General features: G+C 55.5%; 1 protein-coding gene and 1 long non-coding RNA gene across 4 annotated transcripts in view; one reads left to right on the forward strand and one right to left on the reverse strand.

Moving 5' to 3' along the window:
• The window catches only part of TRPV4 (transient receptor potential cation channel subfamily V member 4), a 38,820-nt gene extending 28,443 nt beyond the window's left edge, over positions 1-10,377 (reverse strand). The window contains exon 1 of one of the 3 annotated variants that reach the window (XM_025267479.2): positions 10,091-10,377. The gene's annotated coding sequence lies outside the window, so the exon portion shown is untranslated. Of the gene's footprint in view, positions 1-9,806; positions 9,959-10,090 lie in introns of those variants that run through there. The other 2 variants (XM_006052920.3, XM_044930050.1) reach the window with 2 other exon arrangements.
• Positions 146-4,416, forward strand: LOC112579913. Its single transcript, XR_003104202.2, has 3 exons — positions 146-260; positions 2,928-3,008; positions 3,986-4,416. It is a non-coding gene; the product is annotated as an uncharacterized LOC112579913 (long non-coding RNA).
• Positions 10,378-19,265: the final 8,888 nt, after the last annotated feature.

Consider the following 19,265-nt stretch of genomic DNA (forward strand, 5'->3'; position numbering starts at 1 on the left):
CCAGTAAATATCTGCTTGCTTAAACAGTCAGGCAAGGTCCACTGAAGTTCTGAAAGGAGACAGGCAGGAGGAAGCAGCACTGATTGATCCTGACGGGCCCAGGAAGAGGCAGCGAGGAGGAGGGCTTGACACGTGCGACAGATAAAAGAGCAGAGGAGACAGCAAGGTCCGGGGTGTGGGGCCGGGAGACAGCAGGGGGCACTAAGGACCAGGCGGCCTGAGGCATCGGGAGAAGACAGGAATGAAGAGAGAAGAGATGGGTGAGTGGGCGGGCGGGAGGTGGGGGGAGGCAGGCAGATCAGGCGGAGGTTCTGGGCTCCCAGACAGACTACTCCCTCCATCCTGTGGCTCTCTGCCCCAGCTGTGGGGTCCCCCACTTCCTGCAGTAACCTGGACTAGCCTATCATTCTAGATCAATCCTGGAGGGATGGCGTGGGTGGGGAAGGGCCTAGGAGGACAGAGCCCAAGGCTTGCTGGCGCTGAGAGAGAAAAGGCCAGCTCTATCCACCTCCCCACCCGCCAGGTAAGGAAACGGAGGCTCAGAGAGGTAGAGTCACCCTGATAGGGTTGCCCAGCTCCTTAGATGTGGAACCAGGTCTGGGACTCACATGGCCCCGGGACCTGCGCCTTTAGTGGATACTTTATTATTTTTTTATTTGAGCCACACTGTGGGGTATGTGGGATCTTAGTTCCCTGACCAGGGATCAAACCCACGCCCTGCACACTGCAAGCATGGAGTCCTGACCACTGGACTGCCAGGGAAGTCCCCTCAGTGAATACTTTACCAGGACCAGGGGACTTGAGAAGAAAAGGACGGATGATGGGGGTGGAGGGAGAGTGGTTCAGGGTGGGTGGTGGGGACCACGGGCCCCAGAGGCAAACTGCCCACTCACCAGCTGTGTGACCCAGGGCAAGTCACCCGGCCTTCCTGTGCCTCTGTTTTCTCACCTGTAAATGGTGATGGCCGCAGCGCCTACCCTGGGGTGGTTGACAGGGTCAAATAAGACCATGTGTAAAGCACTGATCCTAGCACCAGGCAGGGAGCGCCGTGCTGCACTCAGCCGCGTCCGACTCTTGGCGACCCCACGGACTGCAGCCCGCCAGGCTCTTCTGTCCGTGGGGATTCTCCAGGCAAGAATACTGGAGTGGGTTGCCATGCCCTCCTCCAGGGGATCTTCCCCACCCAGGGATCGAACCCAGGTCTTCTGTGTTACAGGCAGATTCTTGACCATCTGAGCCACCAGGGAAGCCCAAGAATACTGGAGTGGGTAGCCTATCCTTTCTCCAGGGGATCTTCCCCACCCAGGGATCGAACCCAGGTCTCCTGCATTGCAGGCAGAATCTTGAACCGTCTGAGGCACCAGGGAAGCCCAAGAATACAGGAGTGGGTAGCCTATCCTTTCTCCAGGGGATCTTCCCGACCCAGGACAGGTGGATTCTTTACCCGCTGAGCTACCAGGGAAGGCAAGGAGTACACACCCAGCAGAAGACGGTTGCTGCCAGCACATCAGGGTCACTGTAGTGTCTTTATCAGAAGATGGATAAACAGACAAACTGAGGATCAAGGAAGGTGTGACAGCCAGGAGGGCCAAGCAGCTGGGCCCAGAGCCTGGGACGCTGGCAGCCACCTCAGAGCAGCCGCCAGTGGGAGCTTGGCTCCCCGGCCAGGCTGCCGAGGCTCCCTCGGCCCAGTGGGTGGGAGCAGCAGGGGGCATCATGCCATGCAGGGCGCCTTCCCCAGCCGGCCCGTATTTACCCAGCAGGTCTCGGCCCTGCCTACTTCCTGTCTGCTGCACAGCGGTTGCTTGTCCAGGGCAGACAGAGCCCCAGTGTCCCATCGGGTCCCCCCCACCCAGGAGGGGCAGGGCTGGGGTGACTCACCAGGCCCCACAAAGGGCAAGGCTGATGTGACCACGACCTCACTCGGTCATTCTGCAAGTCCTTGGCCGGAGGGATTCCGACAGGACACACAAGGATCCCTCCGAGCTCTCAGGGCCCCCCATTCGCTTCCAAGGTCCCTGGCCCCAGGGTGGGAAGCACTGGGAGGTGGTGCGGCTGAACGGGTTAAGAGCACACTCCGAGCAAGACAGAAGGTGACGTGTGATAGGATCCCATGTACGTGAAATGTCCAGAACAGGCACATCCATCGAAAAGAAGCAGAGGGACGGCTGCCAGGAGCTGGGGGCAGTGGGGGGACAGTGACTGCTAGTGGGGATGGGGTTCATTTTGGGGATGATGAAAATGTACTGGGGTTAGACAGTGGTGATGTCTCTATAACCCTGAACATTCTACAAAACCACCAAATTGCACACACTGAAAGGGTGAGTTGCATGTGAGTTACATCGCAGAAACCCTTTGCAGCTTGATGACCTCGGGAAAGTCACGTCCCCTCCCCAGCCTCAGTTTCCTTGTTTTGACAAGGAGACGTCGTGAGCTTAGATGCTCATAGAGGGGGCAGCACAGGGTCTGGTGCACAGCGGGGCACTCAAGGACATGACGGTCCTGTCCCAGGAGGCTCTGGCTCCTTCCCCCGAGGCCTCGCCCCCTCCCATCCCTCTAACCCAGCCCTGCTCAGAGCGCGATGCTACCCAGCCCAGGAATACGGAAGCCCTGTCTCTCTAGCCCAGCCCCTCTACCCGAGGACAGTCACAGCCACAGAGACTACACCGCCCACCCCCGGCCCAGGGAGGATTCTGCAGCCTTAGAAACCACCCAACCAGTGTTCTCTTCCCCACCGGCCACTTCCTGACAGGGTGGCCGGGAGCAAGTCACTTCTCTCTGGGCCTCAGCTTCCTCATCTGTAAAACGGGGGAAATGATCACTGCCACGTGGGAAGGATAAACTCACATATTTGCTTTATAGTTACTGGTGGGACTCTACGTTCATGCTTTGAATGAAAAAATAAAATGATACTCTTACACCAAAAGGCTGCCATGAGGACTGAATGATCATGGAAGATGATGGACTGAATTGATAATTCACGAGTTTAAGCCAGTGCCTGGTGTGTGGTAAGTGTTAACAATGGCAGCTGCCTTTTCATTGTTAATATTTCTTCAATTAACAGCTAGAGAGACAGAGCCCAGAGAGGGCAGGGTGGAGGCAGCACTGGGACCCAGACATCCCAGGTCCAAAGCCAAAACTCATGATTCTGCTCGGAGACCTCGCCTTCTGAAAGCCTTTTCTTCCCTCCTCGTCCCCATCTCTCCTTCATCACTGTCCCGTTACCCAGCTGGGAGACTGAGGCCCCGAGGAGGCAGGACACCTACCCATGCAGACCAACACCCACCCCTCCATCTCACACCCATGGGCAAAATTCAGAGAAGAGAGCTGACACCATGGAATGAATGGGCCAGGCAGGAGCCAGGGAAGGGTGCCCCAGGCAGCAGAAAACCAGTTCAAGATCCTCTTGCTGCCCCCGCCCGCCTCATCTACAGCCTACGCCAACAGGAGGCTGTGTCTCTGGCTAACTGCTTGAATGCCCACGTTAGCAGTCCCACAGCCCTCTGGTACATGTCACATACACCTTCTGTTATAATCCAAAAAATAGAAGTTATTATCATTTCCATTCTCAAAGGAATAAATTACGACTGGGGAGAATGGAGGGAGGGGCTGACACTTATCCAACACCCATCGTGTGCTGAGCACGCTTGCCACATTTCACAGATGAGCAAACTGAAGCTTGGAGAGACCAGGAGACCCAGCTGAGGTCACAACTCAACAGGAGGGGAATGTGGTTGGGATTCCAACCACCTGCTTTTAAGCCCATTTGAGCTCATGCCTTTAGAGTGTATGAAGCCCTCTCCTTGGGGTCACTTTTCTAAATGCCGCACCCCTTGGAAGTCTCAGGGTGGGCCGGAACAGACTTGGAGTTTCCATTGTGCCTTTGCTGCTTAGTAGCTGTGTGACCCCAGGCAGACTGTCACCTCTCTGAGACTCAGTTTCCTTATTTCTAATTTTGTTTTGTTTTGTTTTTTTGGCTGCACAGCACAGCATGTGGGAATCTTAGTTCCCCAACCAGGGATCGAACCCATGACCCCCCTGCAATGGAAGGGCAGAATCTTAGCCACTGGACCAGCAGGGAAGTTGCCTCACTTCTAAGAGGAGCTAATCACAGCACCCACCGCTGGGTTGCCTGGGACTGTGGGTGTCAAGAGGGAGGCTCATAAAACGCTGTCCCAGATGTTGGGAACTTGGACGCCAGCTCCAGGAGGGCGGGGGCCTCTTCTGTTACAGTCACCCGAGTTCCTGGGGCCTGGAACAGGGCCTGGCACATCGCAACTGCCCAAGACATACTTGCCGAATGAATGACCAAATGGATGAATGCAGAGATATAAATGAAAGGAATCGCAGCTAAGTCCTTCTCCACAGGACAGACAGCCCTTCACAGCTGCACCTCTGCCCAACTAACCAGCTGGACACACCCTCCTTCCCATCCTTGAACAGATAACGTACTGAGCGCCTGCTGCGTGCTAGGCTGTCTGACCTATGATGTTCAACATCCTCCCGCGATGGCAATGGCAACAGCTACCATGTGTCCATTTTGCAGATGAGGAGACTGAGGCTCAGGCAGGCCAGGACTGTTGCCTGAGTCCCTGTCTGAATCTGAGCAGGCGGGTTTTCCTGATGCCCCCACCTGGCTGATCTGTCTGTTGAGTCACTCGGTCCTTCCTTGCTTCATCCGTCTGCTCTGTCCACAGGTATTCCTGAGTCCCTCCTCTCTGCCATGGGGCACAGGGACAGGAGTGAACCAGGCCAGCTGGTCCCCGTCCGAGATCTGTGGGCCCTTTGGCTGCTGGGTTCTCCCCTGAACCTGGGGGGCCCATTGGGGACATGCACTGGAAGTGCCTGCTCCATACACACCCTTGACGAGCCATCCCAGAAGGTGGTCAGCCTTCCTGGTCAGTGAGGTGGAAGCCAGGCCACTCCACCCTCGGGGAAAAACTGGCGTCCGGTGAGACTGAGGAGCTCTTTGTGCCGCGGGTGGGCAGGGCAGGGGCGGGAGGGATGGCCGTTACTCACCACCCAAAGAAAAATAAGCGCACTCCCATTTGGTCAATGGCCCTCCTGTCTGCCCCCACACCACCACCTCCTTCCCGAGCCTTTCCCACCCTCTGATCTCATCTGGAGCAGACCTGTGAGGGCCTCCGATGCCCCTGGTGTGCCGTCTGTGACTGTCACTGATGAGGAAACAAGCTCAGAGAGATGGCGTGACCGGCCTGAGGTCACACAGCCAGAAGGGCAGAAAGGGGAAGCTGATGACCAGGACGGGGCTCAGAGGTGGGAAGGAAATCGGAGTCACAGTGAAAGCGAGGGCCTGGCCTCCCTTCTTCATTCCTGCTCAGCCAGGGTGACAGCTCAAGGGAACTCCAGGGCACCTGAGGCAGGGGGAGCCCAGGCCGGGGCAGGAGTGGGCAGCCAGAAGTATCCAAATCCCCCTCAACTGGTTTGCTGTGACCTCCTGCAAACCCCGGGGGTGGCAGCCCCAGGAACAGAGAGGTTAAGCCACTTCCTGAAGTCACAGAGCAGCGAGTGGCTGAGCTGGGATGTGAACGGAAGTGGGTCAGACTCCAAGACCGGACAGTCCCAGTGGCTTTCTGGGAAGGAAGTTGGGCCAGCCACTGGGCTTTTCAGGGACCCTAGGGATCACTGGGACCTAGCTTTCAGGTCCAGTTCTTCCATAAGCCGGTGGGGCATCCCTTGGCAAATTGCTGCTCTCTCTGAGCCTCAGTTTCCTCTGCTGTAAAATGGGACTCAGCATTCCTGCCCTGCCCAACTCCAGTGTGGGCAATGCTGTGACCCCATCAAGGCAATAGACCGTCAGGCAATAAACACTGGTTACATGCTGAACAGTCTGTGCTGCTCTGGAGACTGTCCACGACCACCCCCACAAAGCCTGCACAGACATCACCCCATTTTACAGGTGAGGAAACTGAGGCCCCAGGAGTGAGGGAACTTCCTGAGACTTGGGGTGTGAGCCAGGTAGCTAGGCTCCAGCCCTCATGTAAGCACTAAGTCAGGAAAGTAGGAAACTTTGACGGCCCCTGGTGCTCAGCCAAGGCCTGTAAGTATTTCCGAGCTGCAAAGGCAGCATCTCTTGTCCAAGTGCAAGTCCAGCTTTGCCCCTGCTTCCTTCCTCCCGCCTTCCTGGCACAGAGGGGCTCTCAGAGGGATGAGCTGGAGGAAAACGTGCCCTGGAACAGGCTGCGGGACAGGATGAGGAAGCAGACGGTGCTCGGAACCCCCTCCATGTGCTTTGGACTGTCCTTGCAGAGAGGGGACTGACAGCCCCATTTGGCAGATGAGGAAACTGAGACTCAAAGATGCGGTGACGTGCCTGAGCTCCCCTGGGGAGAAGGCAGCAGGCATAGGAGTTAAGTCCGGGCCTGTCTAAACAATTCAGGCTCTTACCTCTAAACTGCAGACTATCTTCCCATGACCCCAGATCTAGACAAATGGGGACAGGCCACCTTGGAAGTTAAGGGACATGGATTTTATACGTATCTACTTTTATTGATTTGGCTGCACTGTGTCTTAGTGGCGGCATGCAGGATCTAGTTCCCTGACCAGGAATCGAACCTGGGCTCCCTGCATTGGGAGTGCGGAGTCTCAGCCACTGGACCACCACGGAAATTCCTAGGCACTGATTCAGAGTCAGATAAATGGAGTTCAGACCTTAGTTCTGGCCCTTCCCAGGTGGGCCAGCAACTTTACCATCCTGACCTCAACTCCTCCCTCTCAAAAATGGGTATCATCCTAGCTTCGCATCCAAATGTACTTAGTCTTGGGCTCAGTGTCTGGCACACAGTAAGTGCTCAGTAAATGCTCACTGTCAACATAATGACTGCTAACGCAGCCTATGCTTGGCTGAAGCCAGACAGAACCTTGCACCCAGAGTTCAGAGTGGCAGCTGCGGGTCCCAGGACCACAGGCATCTTGAGAGGTCTGAATTAATCTTTAACAGGTGAATTCCGCCCCAACCTGGCAATACGGAGCATTCCAGAGGGCCTGCTGGCAGGAAATGTTCCCTTGGCTCCCCAGATCCTGCGTGAATCAGGAGCTGGTCCTTGGGTTCCCCCGTGAACTGAGGAGGGGCCTGGAACGTTTTTCCTAGAGTCGAATGGGGGAAACTGAGGCACATAGCAGGTTGAGGGCCTGGGAAGTGTAGAGCTGCCCGCTCTCCATGTGGCCCCCTCCCTCCCAGGGACACACGAAGGACCTCAAAGGACTCTGGCCCTCTCAAAACGCTGTGTTCGGGCACTCAACCGTGCAAGTGGGGTTAATTGCGCACCACGTGCTGGGCGCCCTGAGATCAAGTCTTGCATAGTGCTTTCCCTCCATCTTCCAGCTGCCTACCGGGGGTGCCAGCCCCTACCTGGGGCCTCACACCTCTGGCTGGTTGACTTCTCCGCCTGGGGACTGGCCTCCCCACCCAGCCCCGACTCCGCGGGCCTTTCCAGACCACACATCTGGCGTGGCCCTCCCAGGCTGGACTTGCAGGGTTTCTGGGTCTGACCCAGCCCACTGCCTGTCTGATCCCTTGTCCTTCCTGTTCGTGTCACGCTCCAGACAAACGGGACGACGTCTCAGCTCTGCTAGTTTCACCACCTGCTGACGAGCAGAAGTCAGGTCTTTACCTGAATACCCTTTCCCCCAGCATCTGCATTTACTCCTTCAGGTGAGCCTCCAAGGCCACCTTGATCAAGCCCTTCTGGGTTCCCGATCATCACAATCCCACCCACAGCCCGCTCCCCTGAGCCCCAGCCATCCGGGGCACACACGCTCCCTGGCTGGGTGCTCTTGGGGCTGGTGTGGGTGTTGCCTGAGGGCAATGCCAGGGTCAGGAAGACAGCTGAGGGGGAGGAGGCAGCCCTCCCTCCCATCCCACGGGCTCTCTTAGACCACCCAGTTCACCGCCCCCCTCACCCAGGCTGGGGCTAGGCGGGGGTCCAACGCCTCAGTGCCCAGTCGAGGGCTGGCCCAGGGCAGCTTTGCAAGGGGGTTTTGATGGACAGAGGAGGAAATGGCTGAGGCCCAGCTCACACCTGCACAGCTGATGAGGTGGGAGGGGAGTCCACAGCCCCAGCTGGATAGAAGGCGTCTGGTCTGGATTTCGCTTGGGGGATTCGAGGCGTCTTTACTAGTCTCTCACACACTTCTTCCTCAGGTGCCCATTCTCTGAACCTGGGGAAACTCCACTTGGAAATGACCCCACCCTGCTTCTATTAATACAAGTGTGAACCTGACAGGTCCAGGACTCATTTGTTGTTTGTCTTAGGAGCCCCTCCCTGCTCCGGTTTACCAATAGAAATGGGGAAAGGGGTCCCCGGCCTTTCTGGCTCCCACCACCGTTCAAACAGAATGGTCTAGATAAATGTGGAAATGGCCAATTACCTTTTTCACCCCCTCCATTGGGCTTCCCTGGTGGCTCAACTGGTAAAGAATCTGCCTGTGATGCGGGAGACCTGGGTTCAATCCCTGGGTTGGGAAGATCTTCTGGAGAAGGGAATGGCTACCCACTCCAGTATTCCGGCCTGGAGAATTCCATGGACAGAGGAGACTGGCGAGCTACAGTCTATAGCGTCCCAAAGAGTCAGACACAATTGAATGACTTTCACACTTCACATTTCACCCCCTCTGTTAAGAAGATGTTGGGGCAACAACCACCAGCGCAAACCTCATATCCTTAGGCCGGGCTCCAGGCAGTGTGGGGCCCCTCGCAGGTCAGCTGTCCTCGCTTCAGCCCAGGGGCGCCCTCAGCCCACCCCCATTTTCTAGATGAGCTGTCTGTCCCTCAGACAGCTAAAGAAGTAGCCCGAGATCACACAGTAGCAGGTGGCCAAATGAGGGTTCAGACCACAAAGGCCCCACTTTTAACCTCACAGACAATCCACACTTGACCCTCGTACCTGACCTTTCTTAAGAGGCCACCTCCTCACCCAGTGACCCCATCCTTGCCCCTGTGATAAAGGGGCAAGCTCAAACCCTCCAGAGGGTCTCAGTGTCCGAGATCACACCCCACCTCCACCCCCCAGCAGAAGTCCTTGGTTCTAGACACTCCGCGGCCATAAGTCCACCCCCTCCTTGGCAACTTCCACGACAGCCCCTGGGCTCCATGCAGGGAGGACGTTGGAGCTGGACAGCCCTGGCTTTAAATTCCACTTGGCTACATCCCTGACCTGGGCCTCAGTTTCCTCATCTGCAAAATAGGGAGAACGGATGGAGGAAACCGGCTGGTGCTGGGCCAGGCAGGGGTGTCCATGGTTGGAAACCGCCAGGCATGTGGGAGGGTAGGCAGTCTCTCCCAGTTCTGAGAGACCTCCCAGGGCGTCCCGGCAGAGCTGGACCGGAGATTAGATCTTCCTGCCTCCTGGCAGAAGAGCCCTCTCTCTGGGGCTCAGTAATGAAGAAATGATCTTTGGAAGCTGCAGACTCCCAACCCTTCCTGGAGATTGAAGGCAAACCCCCAGGCACCCAACTCCCTCTTCCAAGCCCACCAAAAAGGAGGTGACCGCGAGGTGGGCTGCAAGGCCTCCTGTGTTTGGTTCCTGGGCTTGGATCTCCCGGGGAGCGGGTACCTCCTTCCCCCAGGCCTGCATTCCCGGAGCCGGGAGCCGAGGTTAGCGCCCACTTGGCAGGTAGGGAAAGGGAAGCCCAGAGAGGTGGTGCCCAGCCCAAGGGACCCCCACGGATCCCGCGCCCCAGGCTGGCACTCCGCAGCCTCCAAGACGTTCCCGGGGGTGCGCGGGGTCCTTGGCTGTGCCGTCCCTCCCGGGGGTCCCCGCCCCGAAGGCCCAGACCCCACTCACCTCCGAGAGGGCTCGGCGGGCGCCGGCGGCCGGGAGTGCGGCGCTTCCTGAATCCCGGCAGCCCGCCCCGCGCCCGCCCGGAGCCGTCGCGTCCCTCCTCCCCGGGCTCAGGTTCCACCGCGCGCGCCGCCCCCGGGCTGCACCCCCACCCCCCCGGGCTGCACCCCGCCCACGCCGCCCGCCCCGGAGGCGAGGCACCGAGCCTACCCCGCGCCTGGGACCCGCGCCCCTGGGGGAAGGGCGCGGGCGGGTGGGGGACGGAGGCGGGGCCTCAGTTTCCTCACCTGGAAAACGGGCGTCATCACCCCAGGTACAGGAGCAGCCGCTTCGTGGGGGGCGTGGGGTGCCTCTGGCTGGAATCCTGAGACCACCGGCTCCTGAATTCGTCAGCCCGGGACTGCTTCCCCATCTGGTAATGGGCTTGTCGCCGATTCCTCCACGCTTCCGTTCATTCAGCAGTCAATTCAGAGACAGTGTGCGCTAGGTCCCGGCCTTTGGGTAGCTCCAGACTTCCAGCAGCAGAGGCACCTGTGTTACAGACAGTACCATCCGGGACTAAACCAACGCGAGCGCCTTTGAACCTCACCTTTTTACCCAGCGCCTAGCACAGAGCCTGGACTGAGCAGGCCACCAACCAGTGTTCTTTTATGGAGAAGGTGAGCCCCACCACGCAGTCCCACCTTCCACCCCAGACATTTGAATACCCTAATGGACAGGCAGCTCACTTTGCCAGGACTGGCTCGACTCCTCCAGCCAGACTCCCGGAGCCCAAGCCCTGGCTCTGTGACTCACCAGCTGAGCAGCCAGTCCCTACTCTGCCTCAGTTTCCCCTCACATCACAGTGAAGAGGCTGAGGGCACAAGGTCCATGCAGAGGCCGAAGAACAGCCTTAACCCTTTTTATGGTTATTCTTTTCTCAAAACTGAGCTGACTCCCACATTGGGAAGATGGTGGGGTGGGTCCTTCCTCAACAGCTTGCAAGCAGAAATAGCTGCCAGGGTGCACTGGTTCAGCAGCCAGAAAGTGGAATTTGAGAATTGTTGGAGAGAGAACCTTAATGGAAGTGCTGTGTTCAAACCACTGGTCGAGGACTTCCCTGGTGGTCCAGTGGTTAAGACCCTGTGCTTCCACTGCAGGGGGCACGGGTTCGATCCCTGGTCGGGCATACATGCTTCAGTCAGGTACGACTCTTTGAGACCCTATGGACTGTAGCCTGACCAGCTCCTCTGTCCATGGAATTCTGCAGACAAGAATACTGGAGTGGGTTGCCATTTACTCTTCCAAGGGATCTTCCCGACCCAGGATTGAACCCGAGTCTCATGTCTCCTGCATTGGCAGGTGGGCTCTTTACCACTAGTGCCACGTGGGAAGCCCCTGGTCAGGGGACTAAAATCCTGCATGCCTCGCAGCCAAAACAAACAAAAAATAAAATAAAATGCAAACTGCCAGTCTGAAACAATTACCAAAAAAGAAACCTTAATAAAGAACTTACTGAGCAAGAGGTGGGGGTGGGGTGGAGGGTGTCAAGTAAACCTTCCTCCCCCCAGGCTGTGCGGCGGGGATTGCTGTGCCCATTTTACAGATGGGAGATGGGGGCTTAGAAGGAACCGTGACCTTGCCAAAGCTCTGTCCCTGAGGATTTGAGAGAGAGGATTCTCTCCTCTGGGCTTCCAGGATCTTAGACAAGGTAGACAAGCAGTTATCTGGCAGTGAGGAATGTAAACAGAGGGCCCCTTATACCTCCCTGAGGAGGAAAAGCCATTCTGTTTGGGGCCTTCCAGGCTGGGGGTGGGTCAGGGCGGGATGCAGAGGAGTCCTGGGCATATCTAGTCTGGAGCCCATTTCTGGAGAAAGCCTCTTCTTAAAAGAAAGAAAAAGAGGGGCTTCCCTAGTGGCCTGGGAGCTAAGCCTCTGAGTTCCCAATGCAGGGGAGCCGGGTTCAATCCCTGGTTGGGGAACTAGATCCCACATGCCACAACTGAGACCTGGCACAGCCAGATAAATAAGCAAATATTAATTTAAAAAAAAAGGATAATTCAGTAGGAGGATGCTGGGGGCTTCCCTAGAGGCTCAGATGGTAAAGAATCTGCCTGCAATGCAGGAGACCTGGGTTCAAGGCCTGGGTCAGGAAGATCCCCTGGAGAAGGGCATGGCTACCCATGCCAGTGTTCTTGCCGAGAATCCCATGGACAGAGGAGCCTGGTGGGCTTAGGAGGGTGCTGGAGGGGACTGGAGGAGGTAGGGTCAGGGATGATGTTTGCTCTTCTCCGGAGTGAGGGGGAAGAGGCAGGAGCCCTCCGCGTCAGTATGGCTAACCCTACTCCCTCCTGACCCCCATTTCACAGACTGGCCCACTGAGGCCCCATACAAGGAAGTGACTCATCTTGGGCCAGGAGGCTGGATCTTGGCCCCTGTGCCCACTGTGAGTTCAAACTCTGCTTTGCCGCTGATGAGGTAGGGGCCGTGAGCAAGAGCCTCTCCCTCTCAGTGCCCCGGTGTTCTCATCTGAACAATGGGTATCAGTTTCCACGAGGCAAGGACCGTGTCTGTCTTGTTTGCTGGACAAGCCTCTGGTACTTAGTAGGTTCTTTTAAGATACTGGTTGGTTGAGCTGGAGGGGGTGGGAGTTTAATGGGTATAGACTTTCAGTTTTGTAAGATGACAAGAGTTCTGGAGATGGATGGTGGTGGTGGGCACTGCAGTAACCACCTGCGTGAGTTATCTTACGACAGGAGGTCCTGGTACGGAACACGGAACCGACAAGCCACCACCAACCAGAAGAATTCAGGAAAGGTCAAAAGGAGAGCGGAGACTCCAGTCCATCTGTCCTGCCGACCTCCCAGAACCCTTCCCACTGGAATCCATCCTAGCTAAGCTCTGCGTGCACCACCAGGAAGGGCCCTGAGTCGGAACGATTGGCCAAAGACAACCTGGAAGCTAACCCCATCACCATAAAACCCGAGACTGCGCGCCGCGGGGCACAGCGGTCCTCCTGGGCTCCCTTACCCTGCTGCTCTCTGCCCGGGCGCCCCTCCCCAATAAAGTCTCTTGCTTCATCAGCACGTGTGTCTCCCGGGACAATTCATTTCTGAGCGCTAGACGAGAGCCCACCCCTGGGCCCTGGAAGGGGTCCCCCGTTCCTGCAACAGTGATGCGGGTACAACGGTATGAATGATCTTCACGCCACCAAACTGTACACACAAATGGCTTACGAAAGCAAATTCCGTTACGTGTGTTTTACCACAATAAAAGAAAAATTGGGGGAAGTACTGGCTGATTGAAAGCCTGCGGGCCTGCCTGGCAGGAAAAAGGGGAGTAGGAAGAGAAAGCAGGGTGCTCAGGGCACCCAGCAAATGCTCACTGGTTTGACTAAATATGAACAAGAGTCACTGCTAGGAATTGACGGCAGTGGCGGTCACTGTTTCTGTCGCTGGCAAAACTGCCCAGCCTCTGCTTTGAGAGGACGAGAGATTCTCGACGGAAAGAACTTTTCCTCTTAGGGAAGGAAAAGATTTCAAAGCCATTAAAGCAGATGGAGAGTCCTGTAGAGGCTGCAGGGTGGCCCAGCGCCTTGTCCCACACGGGTCTCAGGGTCCCCAGGCGGGCAGGGGGCTCGGCCACTTCCACTAAGGGAGGTTCCTGGGCAGCACTGAGGGTCTGCACTTAGCAAGCGCCTGCTGTATGCCAGAATCAGTGCCAGTGTTGGGGAGAGACCGTGAACCGGGTGGGTTGCATCTCAGGAACTTTATACAGACTGCACCTGCCCTGGATTATAAAAACAAGATGCGTGTACCTCACTGTACAGTTAGCATAGCCCCGATTCTGCCGGTCACTTCCTGACAGCCGGGCAGGAGGGATTCCTTTTTTCTTTAACTTTTTATTTCGTATTGGGGTATAGCTGATTGACAATGTTATGATGGTTTCAGGTGGACAATGAAGGGGATCAGACATACACATACATGTATCCATTCTCCCCCAAACTCCCCTTGCATCCAGGCTGCCACGTAACATTGAGCAGAGTTCCCTGTGCTCTACAGTAGGTTCCTGTTGGTTGTAGAATTGACATTCTATGTCATTTCCCACGAAAGGACGCAGAGACCCCGAGTGCCCGACAGACTCCAGCTGGTAGCATTTGAACCCAAGCCTGGCAGACCCTGTAGTACAGCAGGGCCAATGAGAATACAGTCTCAAAAAGGCAGATCATAACATGTTTTAGCAAAGAAGTAGGGAAGCTGGGACCCTCATACATGGCTGGTGGGAATACGAAATGGTGCAATCACTGTGGAAAAATCTGGCAGTGCCTCAAAAAGTTAAATATAGAGTTACCATATGACCCAGCAATTCCACTCTGTGGGAGACAGCCAAAAGAAATGAAAACAGATGAACACAAAAACTTGTATACAAATGTTCACACAACATCACTCATACCGGCCAAAACTGAAACAGATAAATGAAATGTGGTATATCTATACTGTTGAATATTATGCAACAATAAGAATGAAGTAATTCCCTGGTGGTCCGGTGGTTAGGACTCTGAGCTTCCACAGCAGGGAGTCTGGGTTCAATCCCTGGTCAGGGAATTAGCATCCTGCATGCCACACAGCAGGCTTCCCAGGTGACTCAGTGGGTAAAGAACCTGCCTGCAATGCAGGAGATGCAGGAGACACAGGTTCGATCCCTGGGTCAAGGAGATCTGGAGGAGGGCTTGGCAACCCACTCCACTATTCTTGCCTGGAGAGTCCCTGGTAGGCTACAGTCCACAGGGTTGCAAAGAGTTGGACACAAAGTGATTGAGCACGCACGCACACATGCCATACAGCTAGGCAAAAAAAAACCGGAAAAGAACAAAGAATTGATATATGCTACAATGTGGATGAACATTATGCTGAGTGGAAAAAAACACCTTGAAAACATGCTGAGTTAAAAAAGCCAGACATCAAAGGCCATAAGAGTCCCCCTACATGAAATGTCCAGGAGAGACAAATCCACTGAGACAGTGGATTCAAGGGGCTGGAGAGGCTTGGAGGGGTGACGGTTAAAGGCTATGGGTTTGTTTTTTTTTTAGGATGATGAGAATGTACTAAAATTGCTATGGTAAGAATTGCATCTATCTGTGAATATATAAAAACCACTGAATAATACACATCGAATGAGTGCACTGCATGGTTTGCAAACTGTATTTCAATACATCTGTTACAAGAGATTAAAAAAAAAGAAGAACGTGCTCTCTGAAGTCAAAAGGATCTGGAGGATCTGGGTGGGGCTGTACTGTATTTTGAAGCTGTGTAACTTCGGGCAGGTACCCCTGCTTCTCTGAGCTTCACTCCTTCATCTGTAACGTGGGGACAGTAATCTACCTCAAGCGGTTGGAAAGGTTAAACGTGATGATGCTCGTGAGGGCCGGGCAACGCCGCGACAGAGCAACGCTCAGTAAATAGTCCTGTGGGGGCACCGTGGGGTCCTCACCAAGACTAGCGTCCCCCTCAGAGCACTCCCACGTTTACCCAGCACTCCCCCTTACGCATCTTCCTTTCCAGTAATCTGGTGAGGTTGGCATCAGCGTCTCCATTTTACACATGAGAACTACTGAGTCCAGCAGACAACAGGCCTCCCTGGCAGAGAGTGGCTCCCTCTGACACCCCCAAGCAGAAACATTTTTCCTCCCCCTCCCCACACCCCACGTGGCTCTGTCTCTGCCTCTCCCCTCCTTCTCTCTCCTTAGGCACCTCTTCAGCTCAGCTGGTGGTCTCACGGCTCCAGAGCTCAGTTTAGGCCAAGAGTTGGTGTTTAGGTTCCTGGAGGCTTGAAGTGGTTCTCAGACTCAGGGGTGCAGCCAAAAACCAGCACCTGCACACCTGGGCCATCTCATCCCCTCCTCCCTACAACCCTCAGAGGGGTGGGTCTTTTCCAGCCCTTTTTGCATTTGGACAAACTGAGGCTCCACACAGTGAAAAGCCCTCTGCCAGAGGAACCTGCTGGTGATGCAGTCAGGATTTGAAACAGGACTGTCTGAATTCAAACACCCACTCTCCAGCCCCTCTAGCAGCCACACTGCCCCCTGGACCTCAGTCCCCTCACCTCTGACGTGGGAAGCCCTGCTCACATCCACCAAGGTGAGACGGCAGAGCATGGGGTTGTGGGGATGAGCAATTTTGATTGGCCTTTTAGCTCTTTCTCTGAGTGCCAGGGACGGGCTCAAGTGATGAGGAGAAACAGCGGGGCGGGGGGACACATTTATGCAACAGCAGCTGTGTGCCAGCCGTTTCATAAGGCTTGATCCTCACTGATCCCCCTCCAGCTACAAGAGAGGAAGGCACTCAGAAAGGTGAGGGAACCTGCCCCAGGTCACACAGCCGGGAGGGTGTGGGGTCTGATGGTCTTCCTCTGGGAGCCGGCCCTAGCGGGGAGCAGGCCCCGTGTGAGATCACATCCCCCACATTCACCCAGAAGCCGCGGAGACAGGATACCCAGAGACTGGGGACAATCAGCTGGCCTGTCTATCTAGGGCCTACAAAGAGCTGGCCTTGTCCCAAGAACTGGAGGCCTCGCCCTGCCAGGGACTGTCAATGGGGCTGTTCTGGAATTCTCCCTGGGGCAGAAACCTGAGGCCAGGTGGCAAGGAAGCCCTTCCCCTCAGCCACCCGTTGCCATGGACACAGCCACTCTCCGCTCTCAGCCCCTGGCTGTGATTCCAGTCTGCTGGGCAGCAGGCCTGGTGGCCTGTGGGTGCGGTCGCCCGGCCACAGCTGGCCATGGGCATTTCAAAGTTAGCTTCATCTGGAGCTGGGGCCTAGAGGGGGCGGGGCGGGGGACCTTGTGCCAGTGGATCTGAAAAATTCCAACCTTCCCAAATGGGGTCCTTGGGGGGGCCATGGGGGATCCTGGGAGGCCCCTGGAGTGGTGAAATTGTGAAGGGGCCTGAACACTTTCCTGCGAGGCCCAGGACTTTCGCAGAGGTCTGGGACCCGGACCCCCGGCACATAGGTGATGAAGGCTCAACCTTCTCAACCAGGAAGAGGCAGAGGGTGGGACGAAGGAAGGATCCCAGCTAACAGCTTTTTAAGCTGAGAACTGGCTTCGTCACCCTCTACTCACAGAGGCTTATGATTTCCTTTGTTCTGAAACAAAAACCAAAGTCACATGGACCTCGGCATTGCTAGGTTTCCTCCCTCACTGTCCTTGATTATCAGGCTCCAGACACTTTGGTCTCTCTCTTTTCTAAGAACACAGTGCTCTCTCTTCTGCCTCAGGGCCTTTGCACCAGCTGCTGTTGTTCAGTCGCTAAGTCGTGTCAAACTCTTTTAGACCCCATGGACTGCAGCACGCCAGGCTTCCCTGTCTCTCACCATCTCCCAGGGTTTGCTCACAAGTCATGTCCATCAAGCCGGTGATGCCATACAGCCATCTCACCCTCTGTCACCCGCTTCTCCTCCTGCCCTCAGTCTTTCCCAGCATCAGGGTCTTTTCCAGTGAAAAGACCAGCTGTAGCCAGCTTCTTTTCATGGTCTGCTCTTTCTCCCCCTTCAGATCTCAGCTCAAATGTTACCTCCTCAGAAAGGCTTTCCCTGTCCCCCACCCCTCCCCATCTAAATCTTTTGCCTTGGACCATGAGCCCCTTGGAGGGTGCAGGCTTATCTAACTCGGGGCTCACTTACAGTAAGTGCTCAGCAAACAGGAGCTGAACGACTCGCCTTCCAGACACCTCTCGGGGCTAGGTGGAGAGCTGATTAAGAGTTCATCATCATAGCTGCCCTTTATCAAGCACCTTCTGGGTGCCAGGCGCTGTGCTAAGTACTCTGCACACGCGGTCCCATTAGATGTCACGAGGAGAAACCCACGTGCCCACGTGTGGATGGAAAGATTTTCCTGGAATTATGAATACAAACCAGGGACTGTCGCAGTGAAGTCCACTGTAGATGGACAGAGCTAGGAGGGCACACAGAACTGTCCAAGCTCCTGACTTTACAGAGGGGGAAACTGAGCCCCAGAGGGGAGAAGGCACTCGTCCAGATCACACAGCCGATTAGGGCAGAGCAAGGAATCACTGCCTTTTTCTGGGGTGTTCCTGTTGATGCGTCGCTCTGTGCCCTGCCGTTATCTTTCAAAACAAGGACTAAGTGAACACGCTATGGTTTAACTGCATTAGGGGGCCCGCTGCCCCTCAGGAACCCCTGGCAGGCATAATAAATAAAAATATCAATAAATGCTATTTACTGAACATCTTTCCGTGGCAGGCACTTCACACACATCACCTTATATAATCCTGCGAGGGAGAAGTGTTCCTGTCCCATTTTACAGATGCAGAAACTGAGGCTCCGAGTGGTGAACTGGACTTCCCAGGATTACATGGGCTACAGTCATGGAAGCCGAACGTGAACCCTAAACTGTGAGGTGATGGTGGGGGTGGGACTACCAGCAGCAGCAGTGGTAGCGCAGCGTTAATAGGAGTAGTGAGAGCGGCGGCAGAAGTAAAGCAAGAGCAGTGCCAATAGTCGCGGTGGCGGTGGTAGTCGCAGCAGCAGAGGGAAAAAAGCAGCAGCAGCAGCAGTGGTACAGAGGCGGTTCTAAATTACTAGCAGTTGCAGCAGCAGCGGAAGTAATAAGACATATCTTTGACCCAGCAGCAGCAGAACAGTCGCCCTCATCCGAGTAGTGGAAGTATTAGGAGACACCCTTGACCCAGCGGCTGACAGTCAGAATCCCAAAGCACCCGCTTACGAGGCTTCAGACTATTCCAACAGTGTTCAAATAGGGCTCCTCACGTAGCCCTTGGAAGCCACCCCGAACACGTCAGTGGGGCACGCCTTGGGTGCGGGCTGGAGTTCTAGAAGGTGCGGACAGGCGTGGGGGACTCGCCGCTCCCGGGGAAGCGGCTCTCTGCTCACAGCGCCACCTACCGGGACCGGCGGGACCTGCAGGAGGTCGGCGCGCAGGCGCAGCGGCGGTGGGACGCCCAAAGCCACGACGCTGAACCAAAGGAACCCATTGATCAACCAAATAAACCCAGGAAATGGAATCGTCCTCCGTTTTCCCGTAAGCTTCTGTAGAGAATGATCAATGGGCCAACAATGAACAATTAGCAGCCAAGCGCTTGCCTGGGCGGTTTCACTGATTGTCAGTGAACTAAGAACTGTTAGTATCCCTATTGTACAAGACAAGGAAACTGAGGCTCAGAGAGGTGCAGCGATTTGCCCAAGGTCACTCAGCTGGTAACTAACAGAGCCAGACTCCGACACTTGGTCACGTTACCATACACATCACACACCAAAATATTCGTGCAATTTAACACTAAGACAGCTTATTTCATAAGTTTCTAATTGCTTTACAAATAGTATTTATTCATTCATTCATTCGTTTACTTTTGTGTGGCCCCACTGTGCAGCTTGTGGAATCGGTTCCCTGACCAGAAACTGAACAGAGGCCCTGGACAGTGAGCGCTGGGAGTCCTAACCACTGGAC

This window comes from Bubalus bubalis, chromosome 17 (assembly GCF_019923935.1).
Source record: "Bubalus bubalis isolate 160015118507 breed Murrah chromosome 17, NDDB_SH_1, whole genome shotgun sequence".
Lineage (NCBI taxonomy): Eukaryota > Metazoa > Chordata > Mammalia > Artiodactyla > Bovidae > Bubalus > Bubalus bubalis.